Raw genomic sequence first — 24,530 nt, forward strand, 5'->3', positions numbered from 1 at the left:
TGGGTAGCCTTGGATGAGTTACAAATCTCTCTGTACCTCAATTTCCTCATCTGTAAAATAGAGGTGAGGTGAGTACCTACTTGATAGAAAATAATAATTTAGTTCTAATATAAATATAAAGCGCTTGGACCCATACCTGGCACAGAGTACATAGATGCTGGGGACCTCCAACTTCAATCACCAGTTCTCCATCCATCCTAACCTTTGCCAAACTGCCTCTCATTCTAGGCTGTGTGCTTTCAGGTCTGGCAACTCCATTGCTTCTGTGAACTTGGGCCTGGGGTCTGGACTCCCTCTGTGCTTCTAGAAGAGTAACACATAGGAAGTAGACAAGTCAGAAGTAGGGGAAAGGAAGTAGAGGTCCCTCTCCCTGTAGGTCTGAATAAAGATTCCTTCCACCACCAAATATAAACATAAAGGCTATTATTTTCCTTGTTTAATCATAACGTTTGTGTTACATACCTAATATCTGAGTTCTCTATTAAGTCATCATCTACTGCAGGCCACAACTTATGGGACCTTGAGAAAAGGAAAAGTATTGAAGCATAGAAATCTTCAGGAAAACAAGAGAGCTCTCTGTACTTGGAAGAGTGAAGTAATTTGCCTCCGAGTCCTAAACAAGGTTAGGAAGTGGGAGGAAAAATATTGAAGCCTGTAAAATCCTGACTAACTTCAAGTCATTTCATAAACACCCACCTTCCCTTTAATTTCTGCCGCTCTCCAGCTTAAAACTTCCCCCAGGGTACTGCCTCTGAGCAGCCCCCAGAATTAATCAGGATTCTCTTTATACTTGCCAGGCTCAGGCCAACACCCTCCTCTCCCAGACACTTGTTTCAGCATCTTTAGCATCTTCTAACAGAAGAGAAATGTCTTGAGGGACACTGTTCCTTGACATATAAACCTCCCCAAGGCACAGCAAGGGACTTGGCTTAAAGGGAGGGGAACTGGAAAAAAATAAGGAAAAAATTCACAAATTGGTGTCAATAAATTATTCTGCCAGTCAAGATGGTTTAGAGAGATTTTTAATTATTAGACCACATGTAAAAATAAAACACTAAGACTGGGTCTGTCTTGCCTAAGTAAAAAGGAAAGAGTTAAGGAAAATTTGGATTTTACAAAAATTTATTGATAAACTATGTTGGTTCTCTGGATTCAACATCCTTGATTCAAGTTGCTTGGTTAGTTCCAGTGTCCTCTTTTATCTTTCTTTCTTTCTTTTTCTTTCTTTCTTTCTTTCTTTTTTTTTTTTTTTTTAATTTTTAGGAGGGAATACCAACCTTCATTTATACTTGGGTTTGAGTTCACAGCAATTTTTTTTTAATGTTTATTCTTAGAGAGAGAGAGCACAAGCGGGGGGGGGGGGGGCAGAGAGAGGGAGACACAGAATCTGGAGCAGGCTCCAGGCTCTGAGCTGTCAGCACGGAGCCCAATGCGGGGCTTGACTCATGAACACAAGATCATGACCTGAGCCAAAGTCAGCCACTTAACCAACTGAGCCACCAAGGTGTCTCTGAGTTCAGGGCCATCTTAAACAGTATAGTAAAGCAGGAAAAAGCACAGGTCCCGCAACCAAAGTTCAAATTCCAACACAAACATATTAACTATGTGACAACTGGCAAACATTATCTGGAGTTCCTTCAGTAAGGTGGAGAGAGTATCACTCCAGCTTCTTGTTTTCCAGGATTCTTTACCACAAAACTGGGGATTTGTTGTCTCACAGCTTCAAAGAATGAAGAGGTGGACACAAAATAAGCAGCAGGCAAAAGTTTATTAGAATATAAGATTAGAAAGGAAGAACAGTAGGAAAGCTCTCTTTACAGAGAGGGGACATTCAAAAGTGACTGCCCAAGGATTATAGGCAAGGGTTCTTGTTTAATAAGGTTCTCTGGTCAGCCACTTCCCCTTCCCTTTCCCCTTGTTCCTTCTCAGGTTCTACCCTTATTGGCTTGATAGCTCTAGGTGCTGGGTTGTCCATTCCTGATTGGCTTGTTTCCATTGTATGAGGGATGGCCTATGGCCATAGTTAGGTCTCTTGTCAAATTCCAGAGGGGGAACCTAAGGGAAAGTAGGTGGGGTGTGTTACATTCTTAAGAGAAACCTTATGCCTGAGGGGACTTGCTGAGGTCAGACACTCTCAGCATTGTTCCAAAATAGGTGTTTTTTTCCCACCTGAGGACCTCAGGCCCTAATCTTTCCCTCTCTGCCTACTGAATCCTATCTTCTCCTATCACACTAGCAGCTGTTGCAGCCACATCCACCCCAGCCTGCTTCTCAGGCACTCTACCTGAAAGGCAACTGGGCTGAAAGACAGTGGGCTCTGTAAGTCTTCATTCTGCTGGTTAGCGTGGGACTTGGCAAGCTGTCGATCTTTTGACGGAGCCTCTAACTCCAAATGTTCACTAAAGGCAAGAAATAGGAACTCTAGAACTGATATAAGGGCCAAGTGAGAAAAACTGCACATAGGTCTTCAGTAAGTATTAATTATTTACAAGTGTTGTCCAGGACAAGGATGTGTCCAAAGTGCGCAACGATTTGCAAAGTCGGGTGCACAAGACAATCTGTTTGGTACAGAAAGAAAAAGATTGTTGTACCCCTTTTTATGTTTTTCTCTCATCTTTTAAAATTTTTATTTTGTGTTTTAAAATTTACATGACATATTAATATGATAGTATTAATTGCAATGACTGGGTTCAGGGGAAAATGTTTTAACATTGCTAGGCATATCATACTAAAAACAAATATTGAAAACAAATACTATTTACATGACAATTTTATCTAATTCTTAAGCTTCTTGTAACATCATGATTCATCTGAAATAGGGCAGGAATGCCCAGAACAATGATCTAGTTCTGCTACAAACTCCAATGTGTGGAGGTTTTTCCCACAACACCAAACAATTCTTCTACCCCAGCTGGGTGCCCTGCAATGCAACTCAATTATGACACTACATGGAGCTAGCGTCAGATCCCAGATTAAGGGTTTAGTACTACAAGACTGCCCCACTTCCCCCATTTTAGATGCCAGACCAGATTGTCACCTTTGCTTCTGACTTACTGGCTGGGTTGAATTAGTTTGCTAGGGCAACTCACAGAACTCAGAGAAACAGTTTACTTACTAGATCACTGACTGGTTTCTTATAAAAGGATATAACTCAGGAACAGCCAAATGGAAGAGATCACAGGGTGAGGTATGGGGAAATGCCTTGGAGCTTCCATGCCCTCTCCAGGAAGACATGCCACTCTCCCCAAAATCTCTAGTGTTCACCAACCCAAAAGCTCTTTGAACCCCATCTTTTCTGGTTTTTATGGTGGCTTAATTGCACAGGTACAACTGATCAAATCAACCATTGGTATTTGAACTCAGTCTCCAGCCCCTATCCCCTCCCTGGAGGTGTGAGAATGGGGCAGTGGACTAAACTTTCCAACTCTAATCACAGGTTATTTCCTTAAGGACCATCCCTCACCCTAGGGGCTTTCCAGAAGTTACTTCATTAACGTAACAAAGGACGTCCTTTAGGAAATTCCAAGAGATTTAGGAGAGACAAAGCCTGAGCATGGAAGGAGCAGAGAGAGAGGGGGATACATATTCAGAAGCAGTCTTCAGGCTCTGAGCTGTTAGCCCAGAGCCCAACATGGGACTTGAACTCACAAGCCGTGAGACACTGATCTGAGCCAAAGTCGGAGGTTTAACCAACTGAGCCACCCAGGTGCTCCATCCCTTGTAATCTTGAATTCCTTACTTTACCTTATAAGATGAGGTTTGGAGTAGGGCTGCCAGATTTAGCAAACAAAAACAGCAATATTTGGGACATACTTATACTTTTCAGTATAACTGTTGTTATCTGAAATTCAAATTTATTGGTGTCCTATATTTTATCTAGCAACCCTTGGTTGGAGGTGTACTTGGCAACTTGTCCTTGTTTGGAGTCCACTTGTACTCAGCCAGCTAAGTGATTTCAGGCAAGTTACTTAACTTCTCTGGGCCTCACTTTCTTTGTACCCCTCCATTGTTGTGAGCATCCTTTTTATAGAGGATGTCAAGCACTTGCACATTTCTTGCACATAGTAGATAAGGTTCTTACTAAATTATAAGTATTATAATAATCACAGATGACCCTGTTACTTATAGTTTCAAGTATTACCTAGTTTTACCTAATGTTACCTAGTGTTACCTAGTTTCACGTATTTTTGTACAAATCGAATCTCCTTTACTTTACTAGAAGGTGGGATCCACATATGCACAGACCTGCACATAATGGGTACATAATTGGTTGAATTCTGTATAAGTACAGTTTCTACCCAAGCACTTCTGTTGAGTCTGATTGACTGGCTACTTGGCTGGCCCCTTTGTCCAATTCTCCTATTCCCTTCCTTCCCTTTCCCCCATAAGAAGAATAAGGCTTGGTTCCTAAATTATTTCAAATAAGATAAGCCCTTGTGGAAACTGCTTCAGTCAGTTTTTACAGGCCAATAGATCCCACAGCATGCATATGATTTACCGTTCATATTAAATTGAAAAGCTCCCTTGTGTAATTCTTTGGAACTACTGATGAAAATGAAAGGCATTCACCAGAACTGTTGTAAAGATTTAATGACACTTGCATTCAAGCTGCTGAAAGTAAATAATTATGATGCTGGGTGGCTATTCTTCTGCTGAGTTTAGACAGTTTAAAACAACTTGTCCTGTGTTAGCTTGACATTAATTCAAGGTGTGTGAACAATCTCCATCAGAACTGTGGGCAACATATGATGGAAACTTAGACATTTTTTTATAGATTTATGAAGCATAACAAGGATTTGGAGGAGGGAACCCTCAGGACAGTGACAGGGGATGGTGAGAAGGACTTCCTGGAAGGCTCACCTGTCCAGATCACCCTATGAGAGGGAGAGGTGCCCAGGAGAAAGCACCACCAAAAGTCACAGCAAGCCCAACTCTGGATGGTTTGTGTGTCACTGCACCAAGGCATGTCACTCGTCTTCCAAGCCAGATCTTTGTCCTGCCCCCACTTGCTATCAAGAAGGAAAAGAAAAGTGAAAAATAAAGACTGAGTGTGAATTTGTGTGTGTGTGTGTTTTTTTTAAAGGTCCTTGACCTTTCAACTTCCCCCATTTCAACTCTGCTATTACTAAGTATCCCACTGGGTCACCCATTCTCCTCAGGTGTTCTGGGACCTCTGTCAGGTATCCCCTGAAGGGGAGAAAAAAATTTTCCTGGGTCCAAGATCCTTCTAGCTGGACTAAGAATGAAATTTACAGGGTTGCCTGGGTAGCCGAGTCAGTTGAGAGTCCAACTCTTGATTTCGGCTCAGGTCACGATCCCTGGGTCGTGGAATTAAGCCCTGTGTCAGGCTGTGCACTGAATGTGGAGCCTGCTTGAGATTCTCTCCCTCTCTCTCTCTCTCCCTCTGCCCCTCTCCCCCACTTGTGTACTCTCCCTCTCTCTAAAATGAAAAAATAAGAATTAAATTTACATGAGACAGATTAACATGAAAAAAACCCAGTTGCATTAGGTACACACAGAGACCCAATAATGAAATTGAGACCCAAAGAAATGACCAGAGCAAGCAGTTTTTATACTTTTTACCCAAAGAAACAATAAATCTGTGAGGCATTGACAGGACAAAGAAAACTTAGCTTTAGGAACTTCAATTAGTAAGGAATTCTAAACAGAATTTGGGCTGTGGTAGTAAATTAGTAAAAAGTAACAAGGGTTGTTCACACAGCCTTCTTGGCTCTAAATTTCCTATCTCTGGCAATTAGGATGTCTCTTTATTTCTTGTGCAGGGAGGGTAGCTTTCACAAGGGAGATTTATTTCCTGCTTTCAGGGGGACGGGGGACTGTGTGAGTGTCCTTCTTGCACAAGCTATCTCTTAAGTAACTTTTATTCAAAATAATCAATATGCCAAAGTGGTACATTTTGGGCAGCCTGCCCTTGGCCCCTACAGCTCTGTATGCAGGCTGCAGAGGAGCCAAAGTCAGGGTACTGGGCAGTCAGTCCTGAGTCCTAGCACATAAGCTTGAGCCATGAACAAATGAACTTAATTGAACTTTTGTGTATGTGGACGATCATTCTCTTCCACAGCATTATCAGAGAGCATTTCCCATGTACTTGACTAATGGAGGGATTTTCCATCTGATTCCGGGTGTTCCATGTTGAAAGCTAAAGGGAGATCCCTGCATTTGGCAAAAAAGACAGAATGCATAGGCAGATGTCAGGTGCATTTCTCCATGCTGGCCAGAAAACAGTACAGAGGGCTGCGTTTGATAAACCCATTTGGCTCAAAGCAGGAAATGAGTCCTACATGGACGGCTGCTTCACCTAGCTTACTGTGCTTCACTTCACCCTGAGCCTTGAGTGCCACCCTTTGCTGCTGGCTCAAGACACACTAGGAAAGACTCTGTGTGGACCACTGAATTGTAATTCCATCTTCTATTTCTGTCTGCCCATTTTTGTGGGATTTCCTGTCCTTTCACAAGCTATTTAAGTGATGCTCAGGAAACTTATGGTTCAGACTTGTGAGCTCATCGAATGCGTGGTTAGAGTCCAAGGGCTTTTCTGATGCCCTTTCTTGTGGGACGTGTTTTGGAGAACTCAGTGACTCTTGGTGCAATGACGGCTTTTGGTTTCCTTATCTCTCAAATGAAGATTTGGATGCGATGACTCTGGAGTGTCTTCCATCTCTAATATTCTGTGAGCTTCTGGAATGGAATTATAGGTATGAATATACTATAAAGCACTATAAAGTAGGTGTCACTACTGTTATTATGTTTTCCTCTGAATCATATCACAAACTAAGATGTAGCACAATGCCTATTTCTCTCAATAATTCCTTCAAATTGACCAATTTTTAAAAATGATAATTGAGATAATTGAATGTCTTCCCAAAGAACTCATCAGTCTTATAGCTTTAGCATTAACTTTCATTCATTTAACAGATATTCCTTTGTAGGCTGTGTGCTAGACATAATGGATATTAGTAATAATCATAAAACCAGATTTGTTCTTGAAGTGTATATAATCTAGCTGAGAACACAGACCTTAAATAAGTATTTAAAAGTATGATGAGTATTACAAGGAAGGACAAGATTCTACAGAAATGTAAAATGGGGGCACCCATCCTTGTTTGAGTGGGTAAGAAAAGTTTTTTGCCAGGAGTAACTATCCAGATTAATAATAACAGCTAACATTACTGAGTATTTATCATATGTCATCATGTTATGTGCATTATTTCATCTAAACTTCACAAGAGCCCCATCAGGCAGGGTCTATTATTGTTTCTACTTACAGACAAAAAAAAAAAAAAAAAAAAAATCAAAGCAGTGAAAAGGTTAACAGCAGTTGGAGAGTTGGAGACACCTGATATGAGTGCAGGTAGTTACACACCATGTTCTTTGCTGACTCTGGGGTAGAAGAAACGACAGACAAGCCTGGAGACAAAGGCTGCGTCAGATCCTGCAGGTCTTGATGGACTGTGTGAAATTGCACTGGAAGAAAGCATCAACTGGTTACTACTCTTGGGAGGGAGTTTCTCATTGTCCCTCTGTTCCTCAAGATAATAATGTGTTTGTAAAAGAAAAACAAGCTGCTTTATCATTCAGAAAAGAAGGAGATGGGATGGTTTATATACAGCCAGAGGTATTAGGGTTTGTGAGAAATAGAATTTCTCTGAAGTAAAATTTTCTCATAAGTAAGATAGATGGCATAATCTAATTTTCTAATAAGCTTTGAGTAATAAAACTCTATAATGATCTTAATAAAATTCTACCTGATATCTATCAGATGGCAATAATAGTGAATATTCACTGTTTTAATAATAGAATTATTCTAGCTAAAGTTACAAAGGCATTGATTCTAGCAGGTTCTTTTTCTCAATACTTAGAATTACTTTTTAGGGGAAAAGTGGGAATAATAAATATTATAATAGCAGAAGGGAGTAATTTTATTTCTGACATTTTAAGCACAGCTCTAAAAAGTTTAACTTAAACATTTCTTAGCTGGGAATGACTTAACATTTAGGAGATGAATTTTCTGGGCAACATTTAGATTCTTCAGTATTATTAGAATGTTTCCACCTTGACTTCAAAAGAAACAATTTAAGTGTGTCCAATATTACTTTATCTAGGTGCATACCAGAGCATCTTTAATTATTAGGAATTGCATGCTACTAAAGCGTAATTAATTATAAGTCAGCTACCTGGACTTCTCAATTAACTTGAATTTCTTTTTGTATTGTATCTAAGGCATAAGGGAAATTGCCAGATAATAAAGTGTTAAAGAAAAAAAAAAAGAAAAAGAAAAACACCTGACATATATTTTAAGACTAAAACATGTCATGCTGACTGTGCACCTCAGGCCAAGATTCTGTACATTCAAATTCTACTACTCTTGGGATTAAGAGCATGAATTTGGGAATCAGATGGGCCTGGGAGAGTTCTTATTACATTCACTATTTGTCTCCAGGCAGGTTATTTAATTTCTTGATAGCTCAATTCATTCATCTGCACAAAAAGGATAATAATACCAGTCTTGCTGTAATGTAGGAAGAGTCAAAGGGATTGCATAAGTAAAGCAAAGAGTCACTTCATGACAGGTGCTCAGGAAACTGAAATCATTTAAAACCAAGATTTAGTCATCCCATTATCAGAAATAATCAAAGAAAAGTGACATTACATTTGGTATTCAGTACTAACTCCTATAAAAAATTATGCCTTCAGATTTTCAAAAATTACCCTTAACAATGATGGTTAAAATTAAAATATTTCTTGGTTAACCTTTCGTAAATTACAATTACAATCAGGTAACTAGAATGCCCAATTTAGAAAATATTCAGGTTAATATAAACTTGATTGTTTATAGTATTCAGAAACTATAGTGTTTTATCTACAAAAAAATAGGATCATCTTTTCGAAGTCAATAGAGTTGTCAACTCTAATTTTAGCAAAGTTTAAATAGACTTCCAGGTAGGAATTAGTGCTGTTTTTTTCTGCCTTTTTAGGCTAACTCTGAGTTCTTCAAATCTTACTGTCTCATGCATGCCTTCTAATTAATTTCTTAGTTTTGTTCTTTGTTGAATATGTATTAGCACCTTTACTTTTGCAGGGCTAATAGATGTTTTTCTTGACTAATTTTGAATGGTTCTGAATTTTCTTTTCTTTTGCATTTGGGGCAAAAACAGTCATATCACATAGATATGACTTTGAAAAGATCGATTTTTCAAATATAGGTCATACCATATATACATAGTAACACCTGTGTAAGATACTTACTAATCTATCTGCTTGGTCAATACAGATTTTGGGGTAAGGTACTATTTCCCCAAAATGTGCACTTTAGATGGTAACACAACTTTTATTATTTTTATTTTAAAAGTTATATATTTTAAAGAATATTAATATATACCTTCTACTTATAGGAAATGATACCAGTTTGCCATTTATTGATAATAATTCTAAAGATTTCTTCTTAAATTGTTTAAGTAAAAAACATTAGGAATTGAACATATATTATTCATATGCAACAAAAATTGTGCAGATGATACATGAGGAGGTGAAACCAGGGAAATAAGAATATTGTTGCTCTTAACTGCACGACTTGGGTGAGTCACTTCACTATTATTTTTTCCACTTTACTTTTCTAAGCCTCAGTTTCTTCATCTACAAAATGGGAATTGGACCTTATAATCACCCCATCAACTGTAAGCATCCTTCTGACCACACTTAACTCATCTTTCTCTCACAACTACCAGGATAGTGAGGGAAACACTACCATGTGGCTCACTGCATGACTGTAAGATTCAGTAAGTTAACTGAAATGCCTTCACTTCTACCACTGGAAGATGCCTCTCGGTCTACAGTAATAGACTATATATAGTAATTTTCTTTTCAGTTGCCTACTCATAGAGATACATTGTATAGCCACAAGCCGAATATTTAAACATCGTGTTTTTGTTTTGTTTTTGTTTTTGTTTTTTGTGCCCTGGACATGTGAGGTGCAATGAAGGAAACAAGAGAAGTGTCAGAAATGGTGAATGTCCTCAAGGAGTTTACAGTTTCCCTGGGAAGGCAGTAAGAGGGCAAGTTAGGCATTTAGGTGAGCAAATATAATTGTATATGGGGAATTTTACCCAGGATGGGAGGTGAAAGCTGTTAGCAAGTTTAAGGAGGAGAATGGGACATGACCTGGAGGGAAGAGGAGTTAAAAATAAAGGGTAAGAAGGAGAACATTCTAAGCTGGGTTAGCTGTGTGTATAAGGTCTCAAAAGTGATATTTTTAAATGTATAATTTAGCAAACTTACCAGAAAAAAGGAAAATAATAATACCTGTTTACTCTTGATTTGCAAGCTAACATGCTTGTTGGTTGAGTCATTTTGTTAATTATATCTTGTCACCCATGATTAAGTTATTAACCATGTCCTTTTTTTATTTTCCAAAATATTCTCTAACTATAAAGATCTTGACCGGGGCGCCTGGGTGGCTCTGTTGGTTAGGCGACCGACTTCAGCTCAGGTCATGATCTCGCAGTTTGTGAATTCGAGCCCCACGTTGGGCTCTGTGCTGACAGCTCAGCGCCTGGAGCCTGCTTCAGATTCTGTGTCTTCCCCTCTTTCTACCCCTCCCCTGCTCATGCTCTGTGTCTCTCTGTCTCTCAGTAATAAATAAATGTTAAAAAATAAAAATAAATTAAGAACTTGACCAACTAAATTACTTTATTTCTTTTGCTTTTTTGTTTTGTAAGTGTGGTGTGGCTAGGGGGAGGTAGGGGGAAGGACTGCCAACTAGGATTTCATTTATTTCTTTTTAAGAAATTCTAAGCTGGCATAAGAAAATGGGAAGGGGTGCAGACAAGTGAAGCATGATCAGATGCCACTGGTGGAGGCTGGCACCTGGCTGATGACTGCAAAGTGTACCCAGGCTATAAAGAAAACCCTGGCTAATGAATGTGCCCCACTGTGTTTTGTGACTGATTAAAAGAGGACAAAGAAAGGGCCAGTAAGAGTAGATAGAAGCCAGGAGCCTTCAACAAGAGGTTGCTGTTACCTTGCCAAAGAAGATATCTAGATAACCAGGGACAGGCAGCTTCTGAGCCACTTGCCATTCTTAAGCTTCATGCCTTTGCATGACTGGTTGTTTCCATGTATCATCTTTCATTTCCCTCTTTCCTCCTTTAGTTAACCTTATAATTGAGGAAATCATTAAAGAAGAATTTCATCCTATCAAAAAATATGTGTAATTGAAACGATGATCAATTTGGCTTCATTAGGGAAGCATATTTCAAAGTAACAAGATTTATTGACATATATTAATGTTAGTGTTGAGCTATGTATAAGATCTACAGATCTCTGTGGCTATACATATTAGGAAACCAATAATCCTATAAGTGAAGCTACAGATATTTTTTATGTATTGATAAATAAGAGGCATTGATGGCAAAATCTCTAGATAGATATTTTTAAAACTACTTCTTGGAAACTCAATTAAATGTTAAAGTTTTTTTTTTTTTTTCCAAGTTTCCTCTAGTCACCTGAAACCACATACTCCTTAAATCCCCAAACTTCAAAATGTATTCACTTCCTTCCGCTGACATTATTTGCAAATAAGGAAGAAAACAAACCCCAGCTCAACAAAACCTAACATTTCAGGGAGTTAGGGCCCTCCAAACATCATAATATAATATAATTGCTATCATTTGAAAGGTCAGTGACATTTAGGGCTGTCTTGGTCAAAAGCACTCACCTCAGGCACAGATTTGATGGCAGCCTAAGCAGATTTGCTAATCCTTTGGTCCTCAGCACAGTTGCTTGGAATGAAGTACTAGGCCTGGTGCAAAATACGAGTTCCCATGGTTATAGGAGACAAAAGGCAGCGGAGCGGGCACCCTGGACTGGAGGCTAGCTGAACAGAGCTGAAGGGGACTCTGGCAGGCTGGAGAAAAGAGAATGATCCAAGACAAAGAAAAGCCTTGAACTTTCTATGAATTGTTTCTTTCCTATTTCTCTCCCTTTGTTATCTCCCTAATCTGTTACCTAACCTTTCTTTCTTTTGTTGTGGGAGTGACTAAAGGTTTCAAGTCAGCATTCCACAAAACATAGAAAAATTTTAATTTTTTGAGTAACTGATAATAAACTTGCCGTCATAACTTCCTTGCTTAGGTACTGAGGGAGGAGAAAGGGGAATCTATTTGATCTCCTCAAGTAAAATATCCCAGTGCAACCTGATACTGCTTTAAATCTTAGACTTTCCGAAAAACTTAAATCTCTCCCCCTCCTGCTCAGGCTAGTTTTTGTTCAGCAGCAGCTGCTACTGCTGCTGTTGGAAATAGTGAGTTGCTGGGCCTTGGCATGTCCTGTATTCCTCATCCTTCTCGTTATTTCCCTGTTTTTAACTTTGAGCTGCATTCTCTGCAGAAGCAGCAATAGAGCTGGAGGGCACGGAAACCATCTTCCTACAAGAGTGAAGGCAGTCTACGGAAGCTACAAGCCTGGGTATGGTCATTCCGTTGTTGAACCCTGCTGTGTGCCAATTCCCTGGTCTGGTTCCCGGCATGATGGTGCAGACTCAGCCACAGCTGGGTCCATTTGGGTGCAGAGAAGTGCCCATGACTTAGTCCCTGACCATTCTGTTTTTGTGGTCTCTGCTAAAATGGGGTTGCAGGGTAGGTGGCATACAGAATGTTCATGGGCAGCATTCAGCTCTAAAATGTAACCAACCCAAAAGATCATTGGAGGACAGTCAAACTTTCCTGTGGCTCTTGCCAACAGTACATGCTGTATCCCTTCAGGCTGGGCAACTCAGTTTTGTATAGTCAAAACAAAGGCAAGCTATTGGCTTCCCTCCCTTGGTTAATCTCATTTGGGTCACAGAAACCAGCTGAGTTCTTGCTTTGATACCCAAAGCCACAGAGAATTGGAATGGCAATATCCTCACTTTCTCTTTCCTTGGTGTACTCCATGCTATGGTCCCCTCTCATTTTATTGGCCTACTGCTGAGCTCTTGCTGTCGAAAATATCTAGATAAGCAAATGGCACCATTCCTTAATTTCCAGAAACATCTCCAAACTTCAGAGGATTTTTGTACAATGTGCTTAATTACTCAGTTCAGAGGAAAAGAAGGCATACTAGCAGTAGTTTAGTTGGGTCTAGCTGGTAAAGTAGACAACACTTAAAAAAGGTATCATAAAGTAAAATTAACTTTTGTGTATGTGTATATGTACATGTGCATGTGTACACAGTTCTATGAATTTTAACATATACATATATATAAATAAATATACATATATAAAATATACATATATAATACATAAATATACATAAATAATACATATGCATGTAAATTTGTGCAACCAACCACTACTATAATCAGGAATGGTTACATCACTCCAAAACCTCACTTGCACTATTCTTTTATAGATATACCTCCCTCTCACCCATAATCCCTGGAAATAATTGATCTCTTCTTTCATACAATAGTTTTGTCCCTTCAAGAATGTCATAAAAATTGAATCACAAAGCATGTAATTTTTTGAGACTTGCTTCTTTCACTCAGCTAGTCTGAAGGATTTTGAGATTCAACCAAGTTATTAGTTATTGCATGCTATCAACAGTTCTTGCTTTTTAATGCTGAGTATTCCCCTGTATGGGTGTTCCATACTTTGTTCATCTATTTAGCCTAGGAAGATATTGGGTTGTCTCCAAGTTTTAGTGATTATGGATTTAGCTGCTAAAAACATTCATGTACAGGTCTTATATGACATTAGTTTTCATTTCTCTGGGAAAAAGACTCAGCAGGGAGATTGCTAGGTCATATGGTAAGTATATGTTTAATTTTATAAAAACAAAACAAAGCAAAACATAACCGCCAAGGTGTTTTCCCAGAATGGTTCTACCATTTTGCATTCCCATCAGCAATACACGAGAGATCCGTTTTTCCTCATCCTTGCCAGGATTTGGTATTTTCTTTGTTTTTGTGTTTATGCCATTCTAACATGGGTGTAGTGGTATTGTTTTATGGTTTTAGCTTTCACTTCCCTAATGGCTATCTTTATAACCTCTTTAGTGAAGTAATTATTCAAGTCCTTTGCCCATTTTTTTCCTATCAGCCCATTTATTGAGGTTTTTTCCCTTCTTCCTTTTTCCTTTTTTGAGTTTTGATGTTTTTCTATATATTCTAGATCTAAGTTCTTTGTCTGGTATGTGGCTTGTAAACATTTTATCAATCTGTAGCTTATCTTTTCATTTTCTTAACAGTGTCTTTCACTAAACAAAAGTTTTTAATTTTTCATGAACTATAATTTATTGTATTTTTCTCTTTTATAGATCATGCTAATAGAATATCATGTCAAAGACTCTTCATCTAAGCCTAGGTCATGATATTTTTCACTTCTTTTAAAAGTTTTATGGTTATGGGACACCTGGGTGGCTTCATCAGTTAATTTTTGTAGTTAATTTTTGTGTGTGAGATTTATTTATTAAGTTTATTTATTTATTTTGAGAGAGAGAGACAGAGCACACACGTACAACGTGGACAGGGGAGGGGCAGAGAGAGAAGAAAAGAGAGAGAATCCCAAGCAGGCTCTGCGCTGTCAGCATGGAGTCCAATACAGGGTCCATCTCACAAGTCCATGAGATCATGACCTGAACTGAAATCAAGAGTCAGACGTTCAACTGACTGAGCCACCCAGGAACCCCTGTGTATGAGAGTTAAACTGAGGTATACTTTTTTTTTTAATAAAGATGACCTATTTTTCCAACATCATTTGTTGAAAGGGCTATACTTTCTCTATTGAATTGCTTTTGCATTATTGTTAAAAATGAAATAGTCATATTTGTGTGGGTCTGTTTCTGGATTCTTGACCCATATATATTTCTTCATGAATAAAACTCTTATTACTGTAGCTTTAAAGTCTTAAAATTGGATATGGGATTCCTCCAACTTCATTATTCTTCAAAACTGTTTTAACTATTCTAGTTCCTCTGCCAGTCATATACATTTTAGAATCAGTTGGTTTATGTCTTCAAAAAATCGTGCCTGTATTTAGATTGGTATTGCATTAAATCTATAGATCAACTTGGTGAAAATTGGCATCTTTTCCATGTTGACTATTACAATTAATTAACAAGTATGTCTCTATTTATTTTGGTCTTCTTTGATTTTTTAAAATGGATATTTTGTACGTTTTGGCATATAGCTCCTGAATATTTTTTTAGACTTTACCTAACTAAATATTGCAATTTTGGGCATTATTATACATGGCATATTTAAAAAAAATTTTTTTAATGCTTTTATTTTTTTTGAGAGAGACAGAGAGAAAGAGTGGGGGAGGGGCAGAGAGAGAGGGAAACGTAGAATTTGGAGCAGGCTCCAGACTCTGAGCTGTCAGCACAGAGCTCAACGCGGGGCTCGAACTAACAAACTGTGAGATCATGACCTGAGCCGAAGGCAGACAACTAACTGAGCCACCCAGGAGCCCCAAATGGCATATTTTTTTTTAGTGTTAACTCTTTTCTTTTTTAAATTACAGTCAAATACACATAACATAAATTTTAACATTTTAACCACTTTATTTTATTTAATTTAAGTAAACTCTACCCCCAACCTGGGGCTTGAACTCATGACCCTGAGATCAAGAGTCATATGCTCTACGAACTGAGCCAGCCAGTTGCCCCCACATTTTAACAATTTTAATGTACAATTCAGTGGCATCAAGTATATTCATAATGTGGTACAACCATCACCACTATTTAGTTCCAGAACTTTTTTATTACCCCAAAAGCAAACATTATTTTTTAAACCTCAGTTTTCACTTGTACATTATTAGTATATAGAATTAAGACTTTTGTGTATCTTGTGACCTTTCTAAATTCACTTACTAGTTCCAGGAGTTTTATTGTAGATTTCTTGGGATTTTCTACAAAGACAATCATGCAGTCTATATATGAGGATAGTTTTAATTATTCCTTTTCAATCCATTGAGATTTTTATTTTATTTTTTATTGAAAAATTTCCCATTTCATTCTTCTTTATATCTTCTGATACTTTCTATTTTAATGTTTCTTTCAAGAATGTTTGTAATTACTTATTTGAACACTTTTATAATAGCTGTTTAAAGTCTTTTGTCAGATAGTCCAGCATCTATGTCATCTTGTTGTCATGTGCTGATTATCTTTTCCCTCATGAGTTAACATTTTCCTGATTCTTTGTAGGCCAAGTAATTTTAGATTGTATCCTGAACATTTTGAATATTAATTTATGAGACTCTGAGAACTGTTTAAATCATATGAAGAATATTATTTTTGTTTTAGCAGATAACCAACCTGGTTAAGTTCAGGCTAGAATTTCAACCCTCCTTTTGTAGTCTGTGGTTCCAACGTCAGTTCAATTTTCAAAGCTCTTGCAGAACTATTTAGATTTATCTCACAGTTGTACCGCTCAGTGGTCTGTGGGGGGCCTGGGTGGAGTTTGCCCATTAAATCAGTTCTCAGAGTCTGATTTGCTAATTAATTAGGATCAAATCCATGCATGGGCAGGACAGGATTGCGCCTAGCAGTTCATGAACAATTTTATGTAGAGTTAGTTTCCCAAGATGCTCCCTCTTCACTACTCCCTAGTATTTTCCAGTTCTCTAGTTTTCTCTTTTTGATCCCCTAAGCAGAAACTTTCTACTTCCACAACTGCACTCTATTTGGGCCAGGTGACAGGAGGAGATGTGTGAGAGAGAGGATGACAGAGAAAGAGAAAGAGAGAGAGAGATGAAACAAAAGGAAGCAATGGAATTTGATCCCACTTCTGAGAGCTACAACTCCATTGAACAGAGAAAACATCTCTCTCCCTTTGAGGTTTGGAGTTTGGGCTCCAGCTGTTGCCACTGCAATCACTGCTGCCACCATTGCTGCAGGATAATCTGGAGAGTGGTATTAACAGGGAATCTTACCTAGTACCTGAGAAATTGGAGAAAATAAGAAACAAAGAGATGATTTCCCCCACACCCTCTGAAATTTAGTAGATCCCTTCATTGTTTTTTAAGCCAGAACTAGAGTCCTTCTGATCTCTGTATGCATCACAGTGCTCACTTCCACATTTCCAGCTACCTCAAGTTCAGGCTGCAGGATACTGGAGGGAAAATAAAATGGTAGACTCACCAACAGCTCAGTGCTATTTTGAATTCTAGTGTTCTTCCCTGATCTGCCTGCTAATATATGTTTCCTTTGTCAGGTCTTTAAATATTTGAGCCATGTTTTCTGTCTAGGTTTTATTGTTGTCTTTAGTGAGAGAATGGGTGGTATGTGCTTATGCCATCATACCTAGAAACAGAACTTCTGACAAGTTTTGCATGACATAATTTTTTTAACCCAACCAATTTTGATTTGAAGAAGTGTTAATTAAAGTATCATATAGAATTAGAAGGAAAGATTACTGGATCTATACTCTTTCCATGCCTCAGCTTTCTCTTCTGAAAAGTGATGATAATAATAATTTTTACTTTACAGAGTTATGAGATTTAGATAAGGTAATGTATATGTTTGTGCCTCAAACACAGTGTTATATAAGCTTTTATTATCATCATCATGTACCATTAAAAAGAAGATGTTAATCACTTTTGTAAGATAAGATCTATGTTTGAAATTTCAAATATATGTGCAATGAGAGATAAAAAGACAAAAAATTTTAAGCAATTATATAGAAATGTATATATACATTTCCTATAAATGTAGGAAAAATTTTGAATAAACATAACGTCAATTTTATACTTATGTGTGAAAGGTAAACAAGCAAAATACAATGAAATTTATATGTGAAATTTAAGCAATAAAAAATCCACTGAAAATTTGGAGTTTTTTCTTTATTATAGATACCTATTTGTAAAAATAAACCATGATTTTCCTTGAAACTTATTGCAAATGTGAGTTTTCTTATTAGATGAAAGTATAATTTCTCATTATTTGTCTGAAGAAATATCAAGAATTGAAAACTCATTGAATTCTAAATGCTGAAAAAATTAGGAATCCCTGTTAATACCACTCTTTGATTTGGGAAAGCACTGAGTCTTAGTGTTCAAACTAGTAACAGTTTACATTTGGTTGATTGAATTTCCCTAAAAAAGTCCTGTCCAAAGTGTTTGAGAAGTGTCCCTTCCATTCTTCCTGTTTTTTACACACAGGAACAGTCACACTAACAATTCTATATATTTTGTCAGACTGTTCTCAGACATTCTTGGGGTTAGTCTTTAAGTCAGAGATGGGACATTCATTTGCAGTTTTTCAAAGGAGCATAGCCATAATTTGATTAGCTGACATCATTCTTTAATTTAATTCATATCTCTAAAATGTCACCATAGTTGAACCCTGTTTCTCCTTAGAAATATTTTCTTCAGAAGTAAACAAAATTAACCCATTACCATCAAAACTGTGCCTGCTTGAATTATGCAACTACTGCATGTATGGTCTTAGTGAAAGACATGACTTGCAACAGCTTCTAGTATTTTCTGTTCATCTCCAAGAGGCAGTCTCAATAACCTTTCTACCTGTATGTTGTATCTTACCTGATACCCTCTCCCTACTCTCAGTAGTCATCCCCCACCTGTATAGTCCCAACTGGAAGAGAGCAGCTTTCACAACTCCTGCATTCTACCATTCTTCCCTTATGTTAACAGAGCTAGCTCAAGAGAAGACTACAGAGGAGTGGGCACTTTCTGAATATTGGCATTAAGCATCTTCCCTTATGCTGGGGAGAAGAGGGCACAAAGTGTGCCCTTTATGTCACTGACCTCTGGGGAGAAGTGAAAATTACAGTGTGGTTTGGGTTTTCAGGGATTACCTCTAAGACTCCTCTGGAGACCCCAAATTTCCCTTCCTTCAGACTCCTTCCTATACAGTCAGCTTGCAGGCCCCTCAACTTTAATTTGTCTCTCCTAGCAACTTAAGAGTGTAAGAAAAGAGAGGCACAGTAGTTGCCAGTCAAAGAGTGAGGGGTGACAAGGGGAAGGCAGTCTTTTATTAAGAGAAGATGAATGCTAACTAGTTGCTCTGGGACCTGAGTTCTGCACTTCTCTGTTGCTAGACATCCTGTCCATTCAAACCACCCATGAATACATAGCATTGCCTTGAGGAAAGCCTTGAATATCTATGGATTGGATCAGACACTTTCACAATAACCAGTTTTCTGACTTCTATGGGGAAATTATTTGACCTAACAGTGTTTTCAGGAAATTTTAGTCATTTATATATTGTCTTTGTGATTTTTTCCATAAGTAAATATATCTGAAGTCAAGATTTGGTGTTCTCATTACATGCTTTCTAATATATGTTAAAATAAGTACATCTAGCTATCAAAATATTATCTCTAGGGTGGGACACATGTATCAGTATTTCACAGATCCCTGGGTGATAATAATGTCTGGTCCATATTGTTGAGACCTCATGCTTTAGAGGGTCGGAGGGGTGCCTGCGTGGCTCATTCAGTTAAACATCCAACTTCAGCTCAGGTCTGATCTCACCGTTTGTGAGTTCAAGCCCTGTGTCAGGTTCTGTGCTGACAGCTTAGAGCCTGGAGCCCACTTCAGATTCTGTGTCTCCCTCTCTCTCTGACCCTTCTCCACTCACACTCTGTGTCTCTCAAAAACAAATAAACATTAAAAAATTAAAAAAAAAAATAAAGAAAAGAAGATGAGATGTTGTACATGAATGTCTACTCTATTGGCTGGCACATAAATGTTGTCTTTCTTATACTTCTACTAATATATATGGATATTTCCTTTTACCCTTTCACTGATGAACAGCTGAAAAATCTCAAATTATAAATAAATGTGCTTTAATAAGGTGATATACTCTAAATATATGCCTTCGTTGGCTTCTACCAGTAAAATCATGTACATCTTGATTTCATAATACTGAGAGTAAATGGCTTATGTTTTTTCAATGGTGGTTACTTGAAGCTGTTTTCTGTAGAAGAATGATATCACCAGTAAGCATATGGCTGAATGCCTAGACGGAAGGTGGTCAGTTGGCCACAAAATCCAAGGAAAGTTTTTTTCTTTGTGGTTCCATCAGGCTCTTGGCATATAATTGTGAACTTTTAGGGTTTCTACCCTCTTCTGGCTTATGGTCTAATGAAGGAGAAAGACCACAAATAAAACAGGAAACTTTAAACAGAAAATAGAATTACAAATTGAGGAAAGTACTACAAAAATAAAAGAATAGAGAACTGTGGGTGAAAATAATGGGAGCATACTTTACATTCAGTAGTTTGAAAAAATCTCTCTGAAATAAAAATATTTATGCTCTAAGAACTAAAAATAGTTTATTTTTGCTTTTGTTTCCCTTGCTTCAGGAGACATATCTAGTAAGAAGTCACTATGGCCAATGTCAAAGGGGTTGCTACCTGTGTTTTCTTCTAAGATTTTAATGGTTTCATATCTCACATTTAGGTCTTTAATCCATCTTGAATTTATTTTTGTGTATGGTGCAAGAAACTGGGCCATTTTCCTTCTTTTGCATGTTGCGATCCAGTTTTCCCAGCACCATTTGTTGAAGAGACTGTCTTTTTCCCACTGGATATTCTTCACTACTTTGTTGAAGATTATTTTACCATATAGTTGTGGGCTCATTCTGAGTTTTCTATTCTGTTCCATTGATCTATGCATCTATTTTTGTGCCAGTACCATACTGTCTTGATGACTACAGCTTTGTAATATAACTTGAAAGTCTGGAATTGTGATGACTCCAGCTAGGCTTTTTTTTTTTTTTTTTTTTTCAGCGTGGCTTTGGCTATCTGGGATCTTTTGTGGTTCCATACAAATTTTAGAATTGTTGGTTTTAGCTCTGTGGAAAATACTACTGGTATTTTGATAAGGATTGCATTAAATGTGTGGATTGCTTTTGATAGTAGAGACATTTTAACAATATTTGTTCTTCCAATCCATGAGCATGGAATGTCTTTCCATTTCTTTGTGTCATCTTCAATTTCTTTCATCAGTGTTTATAATTTTCAGAGTACAGATCTTTTATCTCTTTGGTTAGGTTTATTCCTAGGTATCTTATTAATTTTGGTGCAATTGTAAATGGGATTGATTACTTGATTTCTCTTTCTGCTGCTTCGTTATTGGTGTAGATAAAAGCAACAGATTTCTGTACATTGATTTTGTATCCTGTGACTTTACTGAATTTGTGAATCAGTTCTAGCAATTTTTTTGTGGCATCTTTTGGATATTCTGTATAGAGTATCATGTCACCTGCATATAGTGAAAGTGTGATTTGGAAGCCTTTTATTTCTTTTTGTTGCCTGATTGCTGAGACTAGAACTTCCAGGACTATGTTAAATGACAGTGGTGAGAATGGACATCCCCTGTGTTCTTTCAGACCATAGAGGAATCACAAGGATGATACTAGCTGTGGGTTTTTCATAGATGGCCTTTATTGTGTTGAGGTATGTTCCCTTTAACCCTACTTTGTTGAGGGTTTTTTATCATGAACAGATGTTGTATTTTGTAAAAAGCTTTTTCTGCATCTATTAAAATGATTGTATGATTCTTATCCTTTCTCTTATTAATGTGGCATATCACATTGATTGATTTGTGAATATTGAACCACTCTTGCAACCCAGGAATAAATCCCACTTGATCATGGTGAATGATTCTTTTAATGAATTTGGTTAGATTAGATTTGCTATAATTTTACTGAGAATTTTTGCATCTATGTTCATCCGGGATATTGGCCTGTAGTTTCTCTTTTTTAGTGGAGCCTTTATCTGGCTTGGGATCAGGGTAATGTAGACTTCATAGAATGAATTTGGAAGTTTTCCTTCCATTTCTATTTTCTGGAATAGTTTGAGAAGAATAGGTATTAACTCTTCTTTAAATGTTTGATAAAATTTGCCTGTGAAGCCATCTGGCCTTGGACATTCATTTGTTGGGAGTTTTTTAAATAACTGGTTCAGTTTCTTTGCTGGTTATCAGTGTATTCAAGTTTTCTATTTTCTCTTGTTTCAGTTTTGGTAGTTTATATGTTTCTAGGAATTTTTCCATTTCTTCGAAGTTTCCAATTTGTTAGTATATAGTTTTTCATAATGTTCTCTTATAATTATTTGTATTTGTGTGGTATTGGCTCATTTCTCCTCTGTCATTTGTGATTTTATTTACTTTGGTCCTTTCTCTTTTCTTTTTTGATAAGTTTGGCTAGAGTTTTATCCATTTTATTAATTTTTTCAAAGAGTCAGCTCCTGGTTTCCTCAATCTGTTCTGTTGTTGTTGTTGTTGTTGCTTAGTTTTTATATCATTTATTTCTGCTCTAATCTTTATTATTTCCTTCCTTCTGCTGGCTTTAACTTTTGTTTGCTGCTCTTTTTCTACCTCCTTTAGGTGTAAGGTTAGGTTGTTTATTTGAGATTTTTCTTGCTTCTTCTTATAGGCCTATAATGCTATATACTTCCCTCATATGATCGCTTTTGCTGCATCCCAAAGGTTTTGGACCATTGTGTTTTCATTTTCCTTTGTGTCAATGTATTTTTTCAATTACTTCTTTGATTTCCGGGTTGACCCATTTATTGTTTAGTAGCATATCATTTAACCTCCATGTATTTGTGGTCTTTCCAAATGTTTCCTTGTGGTTGACTTCGGGTTTTATTGTGTTGTGGTCAGAAAAGATGCATGGTATGATCTCTGTTTTTTTATTTGTTGATGCTTGGTTTGTGACTTAATATGTGATCTATTCTGGAGAATGCTCAATGTGAGAGCTTATATTTTCTTAATGAATAGCAGCTTTGAATAGCAGCAAGCTGAGGTCATCGCCAACAGTCCAGGAGATAAGGTGGGATTTGGGGAGCAAAACAAGCTTCTATTCCATTTCTTTCTGCAAATTTTCACAAAGTAAATCCTTTTATTATATGTTTATCCTTCTGTTTCATTTTATTTTTGTCTTTTTTTTTTTTTTTTAATATGTGCAGCTGAGGAAGGGGTTAGCAAGAAATATTCAGGTAGGTTTGCACCAGACAGATATCATTGTTCACTAAGCTTCAGAATATGGGAACTAGAAAACCTGGGAAGGGGTTTGGAATAACTGTTGGGGAAGCCAGCACAGACACAATACATATTTTGGAGTCTGAATGGAATGTTTGCTGTCTGTTGAAATTTGAAAATGAAGCAACTGCCTTGCTAACATTGTCTCCACTAAGCCATATCTTGGTTTGTGTATGCATTTTTCTGTGCTAGTTAGATTGCATGCATGGAATATGTCCAATCTTTCCATCAGGAGCTTTCTCCTTACTTTGTAATTGTACAATGAATAAAGAATCCTACTCACTTCTTCTACTGAGAGGAACAGGTCCAAGACACATTTTAGATTTAATATAAATATTCAGACATCCAGATTTTGCCTAGCCTGATTAATTAGGATATAGGAGAGTCAATTTTCTTTCTGTATTTGTGAAGCTGCAATGTAACAAACTGCCCCGAGACTACAACAGGTTTCTTTCGTGGCTTCTGAGTGTTAGATTTTGCATTGAAATAACATCTTTTGTTTGTTTGTACTTGAAAAAGATGAAAGGGAAGGAAGTTATCCCATGAGAAAGTTGCTCTAAATGATCACATTTAAATGAGATTAAAACTCAAACAAGCACAACAAAGGACGTAGTATTTAACATCATGGAGGAAAAGAAAATTCATACCAAGAATAAATTATTTTCAAAATAACAGAATTATCTTTCAATAGAATGTATCTTAATAAGGCAATAGTAGCATTTTTAGTACAAGAGCAGATGATTTTGGGAAGTAGTGTATTCTCTTGCCATAGGCATCGGCATGGAGGCTGAAGCTGAATTGTATTGAATTCTGTATCTACCTTTGTTTGGTGGAATAGCTTTCCAGTCATGTTTAATGTAATCTGAATACAGGAAAGGAACCACTGAGAAGATTAATTCTCTGTGGCCACAGGTCACAGAGTGGGTGTGGATTTAGTTGAGTCTAAGATTTCAACATACTGGTTTTAATTTTGCTTTGTCAACACCCTTTATCCTTAGCACCAATTCTACATTTACCTTTTCTGAACCTTTTGCTATCTTGAAATTTAAATAGTCCTTTTACCACAGGACTAGTAATGTAGATCAGTGAAAAAGTCGACAGGTCACCTAGGAAGTTGATGTGTCATTATGTATGTATGAACTGCCTCTTCAGTAACCTTCTTCAACTGTTTTATTAGGCTGGGCTAAACTCTTCCTTGGCAACAGAGCAACCCCTGTATCTCAATGGATTAACACAACAAAGGTTTATATCTTGCTCATGCAAAATCAAATAAGAGAAGAGAGATCAAGAAGGTTATGCAAAAACTTTTCACTGTCAAAGCCCAGAAGTGACAAAAACGTCTCTTCCACTCACATTAGATAGGACTAGTCACACTGTACTGCCAACCTGCAAAGGGGCTGAACGTAGAGGCTTCCGTGTGCCCAGGAAGGAGAAGAAAACAGGATAGAGAAGGTTCTACCACAAATTTTATATATATATATATATATATATATATATATATGCACAATATATATTACATATAAC

General features: G+C 37.3%; 1 protein-coding gene and 1 long non-coding RNA gene across 8 annotated transcripts in view; one reads left to right on the forward strand and one right to left on the reverse strand.

Moving 5' to 3' along the window:
• The window catches only part of PSD3 (pleckstrin and Sec7 domain containing 3), a 796,552-nt gene that overhangs the window by 140,370 nt on the left and 631,652 nt on the right, over positions 1–24,530 (forward strand). The gene's annotated exons all lie outside the window — the stretch shown is intronic.
• LOC125923858 (uncharacterized) overlaps positions 9,572–24,530 on the reverse strand; it is a 56,856-nt gene continuing 41,897 nt past the window's right edge. Inside the window, exon 3 of the long non-coding RNA XR_007458174.1 lies at positions 9,572–11,923. This is a non-coding gene — a long non-coding RNA (uncharacterized LOC125923858). The remainder of the gene's footprint in view (positions 11,924–24,530) is intronic.

This window comes from Panthera uncia, chromosome B1 (assembly GCF_023721935.1).
Source record: "Panthera uncia isolate 11264 chromosome B1, Puncia_PCG_1.0, whole genome shotgun sequence".
Taxonomy (NCBI): domain Eukaryota; kingdom Metazoa; phylum Chordata; class Mammalia; order Carnivora; family Felidae; genus Panthera; species Panthera uncia.